Source organism: Trichechus manatus, unplaced genomic scaffold (genome assembly GCF_000243295.1).
Source record: "Trichechus manatus latirostris isolate Lorelei unplaced genomic scaffold, TriManLat1.0 scaffold00258, whole genome shotgun sequence".
Lineage (NCBI taxonomy): Eukaryota > Metazoa > Chordata > Mammalia > Sirenia > Trichechidae > Trichechus > Trichechus manatus.
In genome coordinates, this window is record NW_004444194.1 from 2,397,834 (window position 1) to 2,413,520 (window position 15,687).

A 15,687-nucleotide genomic window follows, 5' to 3' on the forward strand; every position below is an offset into this window, starting at 1 on the left:
CTTTCCCACTCTTACCGTTACTTTTAACAGTGCTCTGGGACTGCAAACCAATGCAATAAGTCATAAAAGAGAAATCGGTGTTGTGGATTAATATTATTTGGAGAAAGCAGACGTGTTTGACAAAAATCTTTAAATTGATCAGAAAACCCTGAAAACTAACATGACACATCATAAATACAGAAAAATCAAGAGTTTTCCTGATATAATAGCAAAAACAGGGAAATCATGTGGGGGAATCTCAATCTTAATGGTATTAAACCTAAAATACCCTAAAATACTGTTAACAAAGAATGAACATGGTCCATATTTTTAAAACTACAGGGAAGTCTACCCAAAAAGAAACTGAAATATTAAGAAGAAAATTGTTGTTACTGGAATAAGAATATGAATATAATAAAGATGTCAATTCTTTCCAATTAATTTATAAGTTTAATGGAATCTTCATCAAAACTCCAATGGTAGTTTGCTTGCAACATGGCCATATGAATCTAAAGATCATCTGAAAGTTTAAGCTGGTACCAGAAATAAATTTATGATGGACATGGTACTAGGTGATTTTCTCATTCAACAGTTAAACATATAATGAAGTTAGATAATTTAAGAGCGGGAGAAAGACTTTCACAACTTGCTCCTGGGACAGCTTAAAAAATCATGACACAGATGATCACTTAAAAGAACATGATCAAGGAAGCAACATAATTTTTAAAAACTGAGCAAAGGACATTTATCCAAGAGAAAAAATATGAATTTAAAATAAATCAAAACATTATTTATCATAAAGGAAACTTAGAAAGAATATAAACGTCCAAAAATGGGCAAGTATTTAATAAAGAGCATGCAACTTCCATATGGTGGAATATTTTAATGAGTATTGAAGGATGTTGGAAAATATGCATAAGCTTCTCTTATGTGAAAGGAACAAAGTCTATATTTGGACTCTCTGTTCAGAAATTCTGTTTTTTATTTATAGAGGGAAAACGATAATATAAAGATAATATAAAGAATGATTCATAATTAATATTGCTTATTAATATTTTTGAGAAAGAGGTTTGGCAAAAGCTCCAGTGGATCTAACATGTAGAAATGACACAAACACAGCACAATGAAAGAAAGAACTTTCCAAATGATTGAAAACATCCCTCTTCCAATTAGAGAATTGTGCACCAAACTGAATCTGCAAGAGCAGCCATGGGGGGCTGTGGAAAGGATGATTGCCTTGGGGTGCAGGGAAGCACTAAGCAATGGTCCTCACACTAGAGTGCTCATCAGCATCCTCTGGAGGGCACGTTAGAGCATGAATTGCTGACCCCACACCCAGAGATTCTGATTCAGTATGTCTGGGTTGGGACTTTAGAATATACACTTTTAACAAGTTCCCAGATGATGCAGATGTGCTGGTCCAGGGGTGACAATTTGAGAACCACTGAACTAGAAGCAGGTTTTCCAGGTAGCCTTGGTAACTACAATTTGTCAGCAAAGAGATCCAGTTAGCCAAAATAAATGACTTCATGAGTTGCTTGAGTTCAGATTAAGGGTATTGCTGTCATTCAGGAGATTGCCTATTTGGAGCTAATTTTGTGTTGGTTTTTCCTTATTCTGGGCAAACCCAGAAGCCCCATGGAAAAGTAGAGCCCCATGGAAACAAGAAACCAAACAGGAGTTGAAAACTTTCTCCTCCTGGGATTTGCAGAGGAAATGGACCTGAAGCCTTTCCTCCTTGGGCTGTTCCTGTCCATGTACCTAGTCACCTTCACTGGGAACCTGCTCATCATCCTGGCCATCAACTCAGACACCCACCCCCACACCCCCATGTACTTCTTCCTCTCCAACCTCTCTTTTGCTGACATCTGTTTCACCTCCACCACCATCCCAAAGATGCTGCTGAACATGCAGACACACAACAAAGTTATCACCTATGCAGGCTGCCTCACCCAAATATTTTTTTCATTGTTTTTGGATGCCTGGACAATTTACTGTTGACTGTAATGGCCTATGACCGATTTGTGGCCATCTGTCACCCCTTGCACTACATGGTCATCATGAACCCTTGGCTCTGTGGACTGCTGACTCTGGGGTCCTGGTTCCTCAGTGTCATGGGCTCTCTTCTGGAGACCTTGACCCTTTTGAGGCTGTCCTTCTGTACGCATATGGAAGTCCCCCACTTTTTCTGTGATCTTTCTGAAGTCCTGAAGCTAGCCTGTTCTAATATCCTCATCAATAACATAGTGGTGTACTTTGTGACTAGTGTCTTGGGTGTTTTCCCTTTCACTGGGATCCTTTTCTCTTATTCTCAGATTGCCTCCTCCATATTGAGAATTTCATCAGCCGGGGGCAATTACAAAGCCTTTTCCACCTGTGGGTCTCACCTCTCAGTTGTCTCCTTGTTCTATGGCACAGGCCTTGGGGTCTACTTCAGCTCTGCAGCCACACCATCCTCTAGGACAAGTCTGATGGCCTCGGTGATGTACACCGTGGTCACGCCCATGCTGAACCCCTTCATCTACAGTCTGAAGAACAGGGATATGAAGAGGGCTGTAGCGAGACTCCTTGACAGGGCAGCCACCTCTCAGTGATGGGGCAGTTGGAGGGCTAACATGAGCAGTAGGTCTCACAATTCTGAGGACCAGGAATCTGGCCTGCTTCATCCAACATTTTGATTGTCTGGTTCTACATATTTTTAACCAACTGTCTCCTTGAACCTTCTTTTGGAGTCTTTTTTGCCCTCTCTACTTTTCATAAAGTGATATAATAGTTCTTCTCTTTTTCACTTTCTAATCAGTAAGTTGAAATTTGTGGGGTTAGAACCTGGCCTTTTCTTAGTTAAGTAATGATTCGGATTTAAAAATAAATAAATAAATCTTATCTCAGGATAGATAGATAGATAGACAAATAGAATTGATGGGACGTGTGAATGTGTACCTATTTTGGAAATTATGCCCTGAAAATTCATTAACATGGATGATTTCTGAACTTACGTGAATGAAGTCATTTAAAAGTTTTTCTCCCTTTTCATTTGGGCCACTTTCAGTCATACCAACTTTAATGATTTTTTTCTATTCAAAACAATATGTGTTTCTTAAGTTTCAGGAACATGTCTTATCCGTCATTGTAATCACAGTGCCTGGTACGGTGCTTGGGATGGAGTTTATTCACAGTAAATATTTGTTAAATGGGTTGACACACAGATGAGTAGAGGATTAAATACAAAGTGAAGTATGGACCACAAAATTACAAATGTGTTGAATTAATAAAAGCCTTTGAGCTCTGATGGCATAGTGGTTAAGAGCTCGACTGCCAACCAAAAGGTCGGCAGTTCGAATACATTAGCTGCTCCTTGGAAACTCTATAGGACGGTTCTATTCTGTCCTATAGGGTCGCTATGAGTCAGAATCGATTCAGCGGCAACGGGTTTGGTTTGTTTTTTTGGTTTGATCTAGAAGTTCAGTGTCACCAGATAATAATGATGACACTCCATATACACCAGCAGTGCTTGAGCATTTTATACACGTCGTCTCATTTAATTTTTGCAATCACTTCTTAATGGGAATAGTATCATTTTCCCTTAGTTACAACTGAGAAAGGAAGAGCTTATAGAAACTAGCCAACTAACTCAAGGTCATAGAAGTAGTGAAGAGATAGGTTTCAAACCCAAGGCTATCTAATGTTATATCGACTCTACTCAAATATTTTAATACGTAAACCTCAAAGGAACAGGAGTCCTTCTGATATGAACTCCCACTTCAGAAAGTCTGTCCCGACCAAGAAATGTTCTGGCTCTGGAGACTGCAGCCCTAGAAACAAATCAATCCCTAAAGTAAGAGATCTCAGTAGCAACCCTTTCCTCGGACAAGTTGCCTTCCACTGGCAGGAAATTTTGTTTTACCGCATCCTCAATACTCCTGGTATTTTTATTTTATCTGATAAACTGCTGATGGAGAAATCAGGTCTCCTTAATATTTTAATATGACTTCCTTGAAAAATTAATGAAGTTGAGCATATTTTCATATTAGTGACTTATTTGTATTTATTCTTTCTAAATCATTGCTTCATAACCTTGGATCATTTATCTTTTTAAGCATGTAATTCCTAATTAACTTGAAAGAACTTTTCATATGTCTACATTGTTATGCATTGTTATGCATTGTCATGTCCAGTATGTTCTAAAGGTTTTCCCTAGTTTTTCATTTGCCTTTTATTTTCTTCATATCTTTGACATGCAAGTTTTTAATAATCTTGAACTCATCAAATATATTCTCAATTCTTTTCCGTTCTGTATCTTCTATCTGGGTTTATGCTCAGAAAGTCAATCTGTACTTTCTTCTAAAAGTCTTAGATCAATTTAAATATTTCTTCCAACTCCAATTTATTATGGTGATTGGTGTTAAGATAGGAATTTGATTTTATTTTACTTACAAGAAATAACTAATTAGCCAAGCACCATTTATTTAAAAATCTTTCCATTCCTCATTGATTTTGATGCCACTTTTATAATCTAATAGCTTCCTTTTTTAGTGGATTTGTTTGTGATTATTCTGCCCCATTGATATATCTATTTATACTTAAGCAAATTTCACAATGTTTTGATAAACACAGCTTTATAACAATAAAGAGTAGGCCATATCTTCCTTCTTTGCTCTTCTTTTTAAAAATTATCTTGCCCAATAATTCTTTGTGGAAAACATAGCTAAGATGCCTTTCCAATACCTGTTCCATAAAAGCAGAACACTGATTTTGTATGAGATGGCAATATACCCAGCTAAAAGCCTCTATCTCACAGCCACTCTGGGAAGCTAGTGGTTACCATATATATTAGGTTTCTATTGTTGCTGTAATAAATTACCACAAATTTAGTGTCTTAAAGCAACATAAACTTATAATCTTAGAGTTCTGGAGGTTGAAATTCAAAATGGATCTTACTGGGCTAAAAGTATGGTGTTGGTAGGGCTGCATTCTTTCTGGGAGCTCTAAGGGAGAATCTATTTTACTTGCCTTTTCCAGTTTTTTGAAGTTTCCTGCTCATGGCTCCTTCCTCCATCTTGAAAATCAGTAGTGTAACATCTTCAAATCTCTCTCTGACTCCAATTCTTCTGTCTCCTTCTTCTAATTTAAAGACCATTACAATTACCTTGAGCCCACCCAGATAATCTGTGATAATCTCCCTATTTGAAAGTGAGCTGATTACACACTTAAATCCATCTGATAACTTAATTCCTTTTTCGTATCTGACATAACAATCAGAGCTTCCAGGGAGTGGGATGTGGACATCTTTGGGAGGATCTTATTCTGCCTACCGCATCTTGTGACACAACTTTGGCCAAACAGACATACACTGAAGAATGTTAGATGGAGCTTCTTAGAAAACATGTACATGTATTTTTATAATTAAGTTCATTGAGCTTATGATGTGGCACTTTTCCATATGTATTTATAATTCAATAAGAAGTTAGTTTTTTTTTAAGACCCATCTAGCACTCTCCTTTGCACTTCACCCTTGATTCTTCTCCAAGGTCCTGTCTGGAATACAGATTCAGTCTGGAGGTGCAGCAGCTATTTTGTGACTGTGAGGATAGGAGACACACAATGAGGTTGGTAGGCAGAAAAGTAAAAGAAGACAGAGTGACTAATGATGTCATTGAGATGCTGGACTGGTCCTGGACTTTCTAGCCCCAGACCTGTGATATGTGGATAAACAAACCTTTAATTTGAGCTTTCTGTTACTTGCAGCTGAATGCCATCCCTAAGTAGATACAATGTTCATGGTGGATTTTAGAATGTTTATAACACGTCCCATTAATAAAAGAGCTGTTTGGGGATCAAAATTGATAATATTCCATGTGTACTTTTTAAAAATAGAACCAATTATATTTCATTTTATCCTTTGATGACTGCTGAACATGAAGAAATGCCTTGAAAAATTAGAAGACCTCCAGACGAGAGCTGCTTAAAAAGCGAAAAACTCATAAACATATCATAAGGGGATCAGATGAAGAAAATAGAAGGGTTTTTTTCTGCGTGAGTGAGGACTTAGTGTGTCATGAACTTAAAAAAAATCCCACTGCCATTAAGTTGATTCAGACTCATAGTGACACTATAGGACAGAGTAGAACTCTTCTATAGGGATTACAAGGGTATAAATCTTTATGGAGCAGAGCAGCTGGTGGGTTCAAACTGCTCACCTTTCAGTTAGCGACCTAGCACTTTAACCACTGTGCCACCGGGGCTCCTACCAAATCTAAAGGAATTCCAACTAAAGGAAGCTGGCAGAGCCCTTGTAACATCACTTCACGCCTTCCCTGCTGGTAATGTTGGAATCTCCAGTGAATCTCATCTCTCCTTAACACTTACAGCCAGAAGTGGGCCAAGTGCTGGCAAGTGAATGGACCAAATGCCTCAAGCGCCCTGCTCCTTCTAGTTCCTAAGTCTCTGTTGTCTATATGCATTTCAAATGCCATTTGCTCCTAGCAGCACTGTCTGATTTCCTGAAAGGAAGGTAAAAACAGCTCCACAGACTCCCATCCTGCCAGCTTCGAGTACCGAGCTGAAAACCCTAACAAATATGTTTGAGACCAGGTCAAAAATTTAAAAAAAGGAGAGGAAAGGAGGAAGAGAGAAAGAGAGATAGAAAGATGTATATGAGATTGTTCATTTATCTCAGCTGTTGCATACAGCTCATCTCTTTACAATGATAAGTGCATCATCTTTATGCTGATAAATCACACGAATGTTAGAGACACTGGGGTGGGCGGTTCACCTTGTCTGCTACTAACTGATGTCAGAGATGGATGTCAGGCTACCCACTAATAAAAGATTTGTGCACAGTACATCAATAAAATGTCTTCTCCATTAATAAAATGAAATGGCAGTGAAGCTAACCACCCTCCCATGTCTCGCTATTCCAAGTGTGGTCCATGGACCAGCAACATCCACATCACCTGTGAACTTATCAGAAATGCAGATTCTGGGGTCCTACCACAGACCTACTTAATCAGAATCTGCATTTTTAACAAGATCCGTAGGTGATTTATTTGCACAGTAAAGTTTGAGAACCACTGGCTAATTGAATAAAGAATAAATAAGGCCACAGTTAGTCAGAGGCATGGAGGGTGGGGGCATAAATAGGATTTTTTGGGGGGAGTGAACAACTTCTTAGATTTTACAATGATTTGTGGCCTTCCGAAGGACAGCAGTACACAGTATATCTGGGGTATTAAAATGTCATGGATGAGAGGAGGATGATTAGGAAAAAAATTCTTAAAAAGTTCTTTCAGGGACAATAAGAAAGAAAGGTTGAGAAACACAGGTTTTGGGGTATGGAAAGAAGGGGGCATTTGGTGAGCACTATCAGAGGACAGAGGAAGGCAAAGAGAGAGGAAAGTCATCTATTAACAACCCTCCATCATTTAGGAGCCCTGGTGATGCAATGGTTAACAACTTGGCTGCTAACCAAAAGGTCAGCAGTTTGAATCCACCATCTGCTCCTTGGAAACCCTATGGGGGCAGTTCTACTCTGTCCTATAGGACCGCTATGAGTTGGAATCAAATCCATGGCAATAGGTTTGGATTTTTTGTTTTTAAATATATATCATTTAAGTCTCTAGCTCTGAGCCAGGTTTTTGCATTCACTGCATTCCCTTCTAGCAACTCTTCTTCTTTGTTTTGCTTATTCACAAATTTAATGCCAAGGGCTTCCCTTCCTCATCAGCTAGATCCTCCATTCTCTACAGGGTTTCCACTTATTTTGCCTGCAAGAGCCAGCTTCTTTTCTCTCTCCCATCATAGATATACATTCACCAAAGACATGCACAGGATGTTCCCTGCAACATTACTGGTCATAGTTCTCAAAAGGAAACTTCCCAAATTTCCATCAACAGTAAATGCGGTGCATAAAGTGAGGTGTATGCACACAATGGAATATTATACACCAATGAGAATGGTTTATATACAACCCAATCCAACAAAATGATTAAATTCAGTGAAATAAGCCAAACACAAAATAATATACTATATGATTCTTTTATATTAAGTATAAAAACAAAAATAATCTATGGTGTAATAATCAGGATAGTGGTTAGTCAGGGTGGAGGGTTGTCTAGAAGTTTGCACAGGTGAGGAAATCTCTAGGGTGTTCATTATATAGGCGTATTCCGTTTGTGAAAATGCATGTATCTGAGTATTTATAATGTGCTTTTCTCTGTGAATAAGAAATCTAAGTAAAACCAATTTTAATGTGAAAAAGACGATAAGCACGCTTCCATGAAATAATGAGAAATGATAAAGAGGTGAGAATCCAAGACAGAGCAAAGATCAGAGCAAAGGGAGGAAAGCTTCTAATAGGGAAATAGAGAAGATCCTCAAAAGATGATTCAATAAAATAACATAGAGCATGCAACACAGCCCTCATCCCAAGGAATAAACCCCTTTATAAATGGACACAAACTTTCCATACTTCCATGAGTAGATTTATATCATCAAAAAGAAATATTTTCCATAGTAATACAGTGTATGCTTTAGAATTTTACTTCATCATATTTAAGGTCGTCTCTGACTCTAGCCATATTACCTCAATCTCTTTATACAAATCTGTTTTTTTCATAGACATCACCTTAAACATACGTATTTGATAGGTAATTTTTGTTTTGCTGCCCTCTGCCAGAGATCATGGTAGGCACTGTGGACACTGAGCTGAATAAGAGAACAGGATCCTAATGAAGAGACTAGAACCAGCTGACCAGCTACAAAGCACACCAGCATGTTAAATTCTACGTTATCAGAAAGAGAGGTTAACCCCAATTTATTCTTCTTTGAAGGATGAATTGTTCAATTATTTATATATGCCCCAGTCTGGACCCTACTTCCCCATCTCCTCCCATTGTTGTGTAAAGTTTACTTCTGTAAGTTATGAGGCATAAACTCTGTGAAGGCAGGCATAGTGTCTGCTTTGCTTAGACCTATAGCCCTAGTGCCTGGCACCTAGAAGACATTCAGTAAATATTGGTTGAACTGTTAAAGGGCCTAATACAAGGGCGTGGCCTATAGGATCACTTTGAGTCAGAATCAACTCAACAGCAATGGGTTTGGTTTGGTTTTGGCCTATAATAAGCACATAATAAATGATAGCTCTTATCATTATTTATCCAGAACTCTGATTCTTAATTATTGGGATGTGGACCACGAAATTTATCTTTTTGGCTTCAAAAGTTTATCCGGGAAAAATTTTTTTTTTAATTCTCGGGCAGCATTTGAATGATATCCTGGGCCCTCAAATCCATGCTCATGCCTGGGAAATCTGAAATTGCCTACAGTTCTGTGGGTTGGGTACTTGAGTGGTCTGAAACATTTTGGCTTCTACTTCACTGCTCACTAATACCATCATCATGAATCTACTCTGCTTTTCCTGCAGTTTACTTTTCTTCAACATGCTATGGTCGGCAAGATTTTCTTTTCCAACTTTTGTAAAGTGATATGAATTTCTTTAAATACTTAATTATTTTATACTTCTTATACACTGCTGCAAAAGACCTCTTTAAAGTGTTAAAAAGCAAAGATGTCACTCTGAGGGACTGAGGTGCACCTGACCCAAGCCATGATATTTTCAATTACCTCAGATGCATGCGAAAGCTGGACAATGAATAAGAAAGACCAGAGAAGAACAGATGCCTTTGAATTATGGTGTTGGCGAAGGATATTGAATATACCATGGACTGCCAGAAGAATGAACAAATCTGTCTTGGAAGAAGTACAGCCATCATGCTCATTAGAAGCACGGATGGGGACACTTCGTCTCACATACTTTGGACATGTTATCAGGAGGGACCAGTCCCTGGAGAAGGACATCATACTTGGTAAAGTAGAGGGTCAGCAAAAAAGAGGAAGATCCTTAACAAGACGGATTGACACAGTGGCTGCAATAATGGGCTCAAGCATAACAATGATTGCGGGTACGGTGCGGGACCGGGCAGTGTTTCGTTCTGTATTACATAAGGTCACTACGAGTCGCAACCGACTCAATGACACCTAACAACAATAACATTTCTGGACTAAAGTTAGTGAGGTCAAAGACAGCAAAAGATGCCCTCATGTAAGTCTCATCCCTGATTTGGCCTCTAGAGCACCTTGAGGTGACACCCAACCATTCTAACCCTGCCAGCCTGGCCAGGTCTCAAAAAGGCTTACCTTCAGTGGGAGGTCCCTGATAAAGCACTCCATTGAGTCCACCAAGGTTGACCCTCTTGTCTTCAGATGGCTGCTTCTCTATCTGAAGTTGGTGATGGACATTCATTTGGTCCTGCATTTTTCACTAGTGGTGAATCTATTAACTACATGGTAACTTGAAGCACTCTGCATTTGTCTGAGTGATGTAGCTTTATGAATACGAGAATTATTTATTTCTGACTTAAACCTGTAGCTCCCCTTGGTAATTAGTAATCCTTCTTGTCCACTTCTTTCACTCCACTGTTATTCTAGAGACTCATAATGTGCTGAGCAAAGTGCCTAACCCTAGCCCTTCAACTTGGTCCAGAAACCCACAGGCCGCTCATTCCTATCTCATGTAATCAAGGCTCCAATGACAGCTGATGCCATGGACAACGGCTCCCTCCCTATCCAGAGTTTGACTCCAACCTGCTCCCACCAAGTATCCTTTTATGGTTTAGGCTCCTTGTGTCCTCATCCTGAGTTGACCCCTTCTGGCTCCTTTTAGATTCTCTCAGACACTGAATTCTTAGCCAGGCGTTAGAAAACAATCGCTGGGTAAATAGAGATCACATCCTGTTTATCCTTAAATTTCCAGAATTTAGCATGCTAATGAACCCCTATAGGAGACAGTAAATTCCCAGGGTGTCACTAATTAGTAACTCATCTGCATCAATCAGAAAATAAGAGGAAGAACGGTGTCACAGAGGGCCTGTCTCTATTTAGTGTGGAATGATTTCCATGTTGTAAAATCCAGTTGTCAATTCTCAGTGAAATTTGAAGCAGTTGATGGCTCCCACCCCTTAATATTTTCTTCCATTGATACTATGTTCTCCTGGGTTTTTGACTGTCTTACTTGTCACCTCACCTAGTCGGCTTGCTGGCTCATCCTTCTCTTCAGTCTCTGATTGCCGTAGGGCCCTGGTGCCTTCCTTGGTCTTCAGCCCTCTTCTCACTTACCCACTCACTCAGGGATCTCAGCCAGCCTCATGCCTTTAAATGACATCTACACACGGAAAAAAATTATTTCAAAATTTATATTTCCAGCCTCAATCTCTCTCCTGAATCTTGATGCCTACATACAACTTCCTGAGATATACCTCCACTCACACGTAACAGATGTCTCAAATACAGCATGTCCAAAGCTAAACTTCTGATTCAACCACTGCCCCCATCCCCAAAATGAGAAAAGGTTTCCTCTGCGTCCTTTCCTATCCTACAGTTTTCCTTCACTCCTTTCTCTCACCCCTCACATCCAATCCATCAGGGAATTCTGGTGGCTCTGACTTTCAAAATGGATCCAGAACCTGACCACCTCTAACCACCTTCACTGCTGCTGAGCCACCATTACTCTTGCCTGGATGTGGAGGCAATAGCCCCCTAACTGCTCTCTGTGCTTCTTCCCTGAGCTCCCCACTCACACCTCCTTATACTTTTTCTGAACACAATAGCTAAAGGGAGATTTTTAAGTCGTGAGATCAAGTCATTTCTGATTCTGAATTATGACACAGGAAAAGGACGATGGAGTCATGTTGGGTTCTTGCCTAATGACATAAACCCATGTGTATCTGCAGTCAGAGAGATCCATAAATAGATATATTTTTGAGTGAAAAAAGGAAAATCATTATCATAAGTATGCCCTTAATATCCATAATTCTACCAATCATCTCTTCAAGTGAATCTAGGGTCTTACTATCAAGTGAATCAAAATTCCTCCAGTTTCTACCCATCCCCCAATTCCAAAGCCCTTTCCATGTTTTAGGTATTTGATAGCACAATATCCACACACTATAGTAAAAAATTCTTAGTTACCTAGTACTGCTGTAACAACAAAAATACCACAAATGGGTAGCTTTAAAGAACAGCAATTTATTTTCTCACAATTTTGGAGTCCAAGTCACGGTCTCATCTGAGTCTATTCCTTCCATAGGGCTCTCTCCCTTTCTGGTGACTAACGGCAATCCTTAGCATTCTTTGTCATTCCTTAGAGTCTGTTTTCTCTGTGTGTGTCTCTGCATCTATTTTGTTTTTAAAGCTCAGAAATGATTAGGTTTAGGCCTTACTCCATTTTGTTATGACCTCATTAACATAACAAAAGAAAACCCCTATTTCCACATAAAGTCATATTTACAGGTACAAGAGTTAGGATTTCAACACATACTTGGGATAAAGGGGCACAATTCAATCCAAAACAAGGGGCTTCTCATTTCCCTCCTCTGAGGTACTGGTGTCTTGACCAGCACCCATTGTCTCCCCCACCAGCCATGTTGAATAAGAGGGAAAGGATCATGATGGAATGCTAGCTTAAAAAGAGATTTGTTTTCTCAACCCACAGCTGCAAACTCCATATGCATCAATAAAAAGCTCTTTGGGGGTCTTCAGTAATTTATCTTCAACAAGTAAAGGGCTCTTGAAACAAAAAGTAAGAAAACCATTGTGAATTATCCCCAGTCTTGATTGGTCCATCTCTTGCTGTGGCCTCATAAGAAGCCACTGTTTTGTAATTCCAAACCCCTGTACAAGTCCCTAGCTACCTAGATTTGGTGGTTCTTCTAGCTCAAGAAGCTGGTTTTCAGTGACCTGAGGGGCTGTGACTGAACTTAGTTTGCTTCCTCTTGGCATTTTGTGTTGTGTATTTTCTTATTACTTTTCTTTCTTCTGTTTTTACTTTTTTCCATTTTCTTATTTCTCTTTATTCTTTTTTTTTTGCTTTTCACATTTTTCATTTTGTCTTTTCCAATTTATCATTTCTCTCAATTCTTTCTTACTTTTTCCATTTGTTTTTTCTTTATTTTCCTTTCCCTTTTTCCTCTATTTCTCACTTATTAGTTTACCTTTGTTTACATTTTAATTTTTTCATTTTACTGTCTTTCAGTACTCCTTTTTTCTCATTTTATTCTTTCTTATTTTTCAATTCTTTTTCTTGTTTATTTTTTTGCTTATTCTTTTGTATTATTCTCATTTTATTTTTTGTACATTCTTTTTTCATTTTATTATGTTAATCTTTTTTCAAGTCGTGTTTACTTTTAGTTTGTTTTTTTAATTTTATCCTTTTACTCTATTTTGTTCTTTTCCTCATTTTAGTCTTTTATTTTGTAAAAATTTTATCCTTATACACTTTTTCATCTTTATCTTTTTTCTTATTTTTGTTCATTTGAAAAACTTTTGTTTAATCACTAGCCTTTTCAGTATCGCATCCTTTTTTGTTGTTGTTTGGTGCCTTCAAGTTGGTTTCAACTCATAATGACCCCTTGTACAACAGAACAAAACATTGCCCAGTCTTGTGCTATCCTCACAGCCATTGCTATATTTGAGCCCATTGTTGTAGCCACTGTGTCAATCCATCTTGTTAAGGATCTTCCTCTTTTTCACTGACCTTCTACTTTACCGAGCATGATGGCCTTCTCCAGGGACTGATCCCTCCTAATAACATGTCCAAAGTATGTAAGAAGAAGGCTCACCATCCTCGCTTCTAACGAGCATTCTGGCTGTACTTCTTCCAAAACAGACTTGTTCATTCTTCTGGCAGTCCATGGTATATTCAATATTCTTCACCAACACCATAATTTAAATATATCAATTCTTCTTTGGTCTTCCTTATTCATTGTCCAGCTTTAGCTTGCATCTGAGATGATTGAAAATATCATGGTTTGGGTCAGGCATACCTTAGTCCTCAAAGTTACATCCTTGCTTTTTAACACTTTAAAAAGGTATTTTGCAGCAGATTTGCCCAATGAAATACGTCATTTGATTTCTTGACTGCTGCTTCCATGGGCATTGATTGTGGATCCAAGTAAAATTAAATCCGTGACAACGTCAATATTTTTTCTATTTATCATGATGTTGCTTATTGGCCCAGTTTGAGGATTTTTGTTTCCTTTATGTTGAGTTGTAATCCACCCTGAAGGCTGTAGTCTTTGATATTCATCAGTAAGTACTTCAAGTCCTCTTCACTTTCAGCAAGCAAGGGGCACAGTGGTTAAGCACTTATCTGATAATCAAAAGGTTGATGGTTCAAACCCACCAGCTGCTCTGCAGAAGAAAGATGTGGCAGTCTGCTTCTGTAAACATTACAGCTTAGGAAACCCTATAGGGTAGATCTCATCTGTCCTATAGGGCCACTATGAGTCAGAATTGACTCAACAGTAACAGATCCTTTCTTGGGACCCCTCAATCCCAGGTCCAGTAGGACTTAACAGAAAGTCAAATGTGCTACAGGGCCTCTCAGTCCTGTGTGCTGAGGCTAAGACTCACAGAACCCTTGGCAAGGTGAAGTTGGTCTGCACATCCTCATTGCAGACCTCCAGCCTCCACTGACTATCCTAGGAGGTAAAAAACATGAAGCAGAGGTGCTTGATCAGCTAGTGGCCGAAGAAGTATGGAGAAAATAGAGGCTTAAGCAATAATTCACCAGATAGTGATTACTGTGCAGTACTGTCACCACAAGGATATTGTTATAGAGACCTAAAGGCAGAAAAGCTGCTCTTTAGATGCCAGTATGAATATAAAACTTGCAAAGATTGGCTTCAGCAATGCATTTACATGGGCAACAAGCTGGATACCTTCTGTAGCAGTTCCTCTTATTCTGCCCCAGAACTCTTCCAGGGAGAAAAATACAATTGGACACATGTATGTGTGGAGCCTAAGAGTCATCCTGTATACATTGGTGAGTGGAACCCTGCCTTTGGTTGGACAGAATTCATGGAGACAAGGAGCAGATACTGAAGCAAAAATATGATATTTCATTCCACATGTCTGAGGAGTGTGAAAATATGCTGAAGAAAATTCCTATTCTTGACCCCAGCAAGAGAGGCACTTTAGAGGAAATTCTGAGACATCCATGAATGAATGTGGGCCATGAACATGAAGAAGTAAATCTGAATGGGGAGTCCTTCCCCGACTATGATGATCTCCAGTGGACAGAGATGAATGTCTCCATGGGTTACATACAAGAGATCAAGAAATCACTGATGGGCCAGACATACAATGATGTGATGACCACCTATCTTCTTCTGGGCATCAAGAGAGCTGAGCTGGAGAGACAAACCAGAACCTTGAAACCCCATCCTTCAGATGATCATACTCCTTCCTCATCCCACAAAGTACAGAATAGTGTCTCTGCTAAACCCAAGCAGCGGAGTTATGGTGAGACTGCCATTCCCACTTCTAATTCCTACTTTAAGAAAAGAAACTAAAAAATAAGTGGACTGAGTTGAACCAGGAGTCATGGTGGAAGCCAGCAGCAGAGCCACCATACATGCCAGCTCCTTACCCATCCAGGAGAGGAAGAAGACCACCCCTGTGCCCTCCATAAAAAGTGACCTCTTCCAGGCCTCAAATGAGTAAGGCATTACTCAAGAAGAAGAACAAAGTGGGAGGCCTCACACTACCTGATTTTGAACCTATTATACTGCCACAGTAGTCAAAACAGCCTGGTACTGGTACAACAACAGATACATAGACCAATGGAACAGAATTGAGAATCCAGACATAAAT

At 39.1% G+C, this 15,687-nt stretch overlaps 2 pseudogenes; both read left to right on the forward strand.

The window, feature by feature from the left end:
- Positions 1-1,635: 1,635 nt before the first annotated feature.
- LOC101345426 (olfactory receptor 7C1-like) lies at positions 1,636-2,573 on the forward strand (annotated as a pseudogene).
- A 7,991-nt stretch (positions 2,574-10,564) lies between these two features.
- LOC101345683 (serine/threonine-protein kinase MARK2-like) overlaps positions 10,565-15,687 on the forward strand; it is an 8,041-nt pseudogene continuing 2,918 nt past the window's right edge.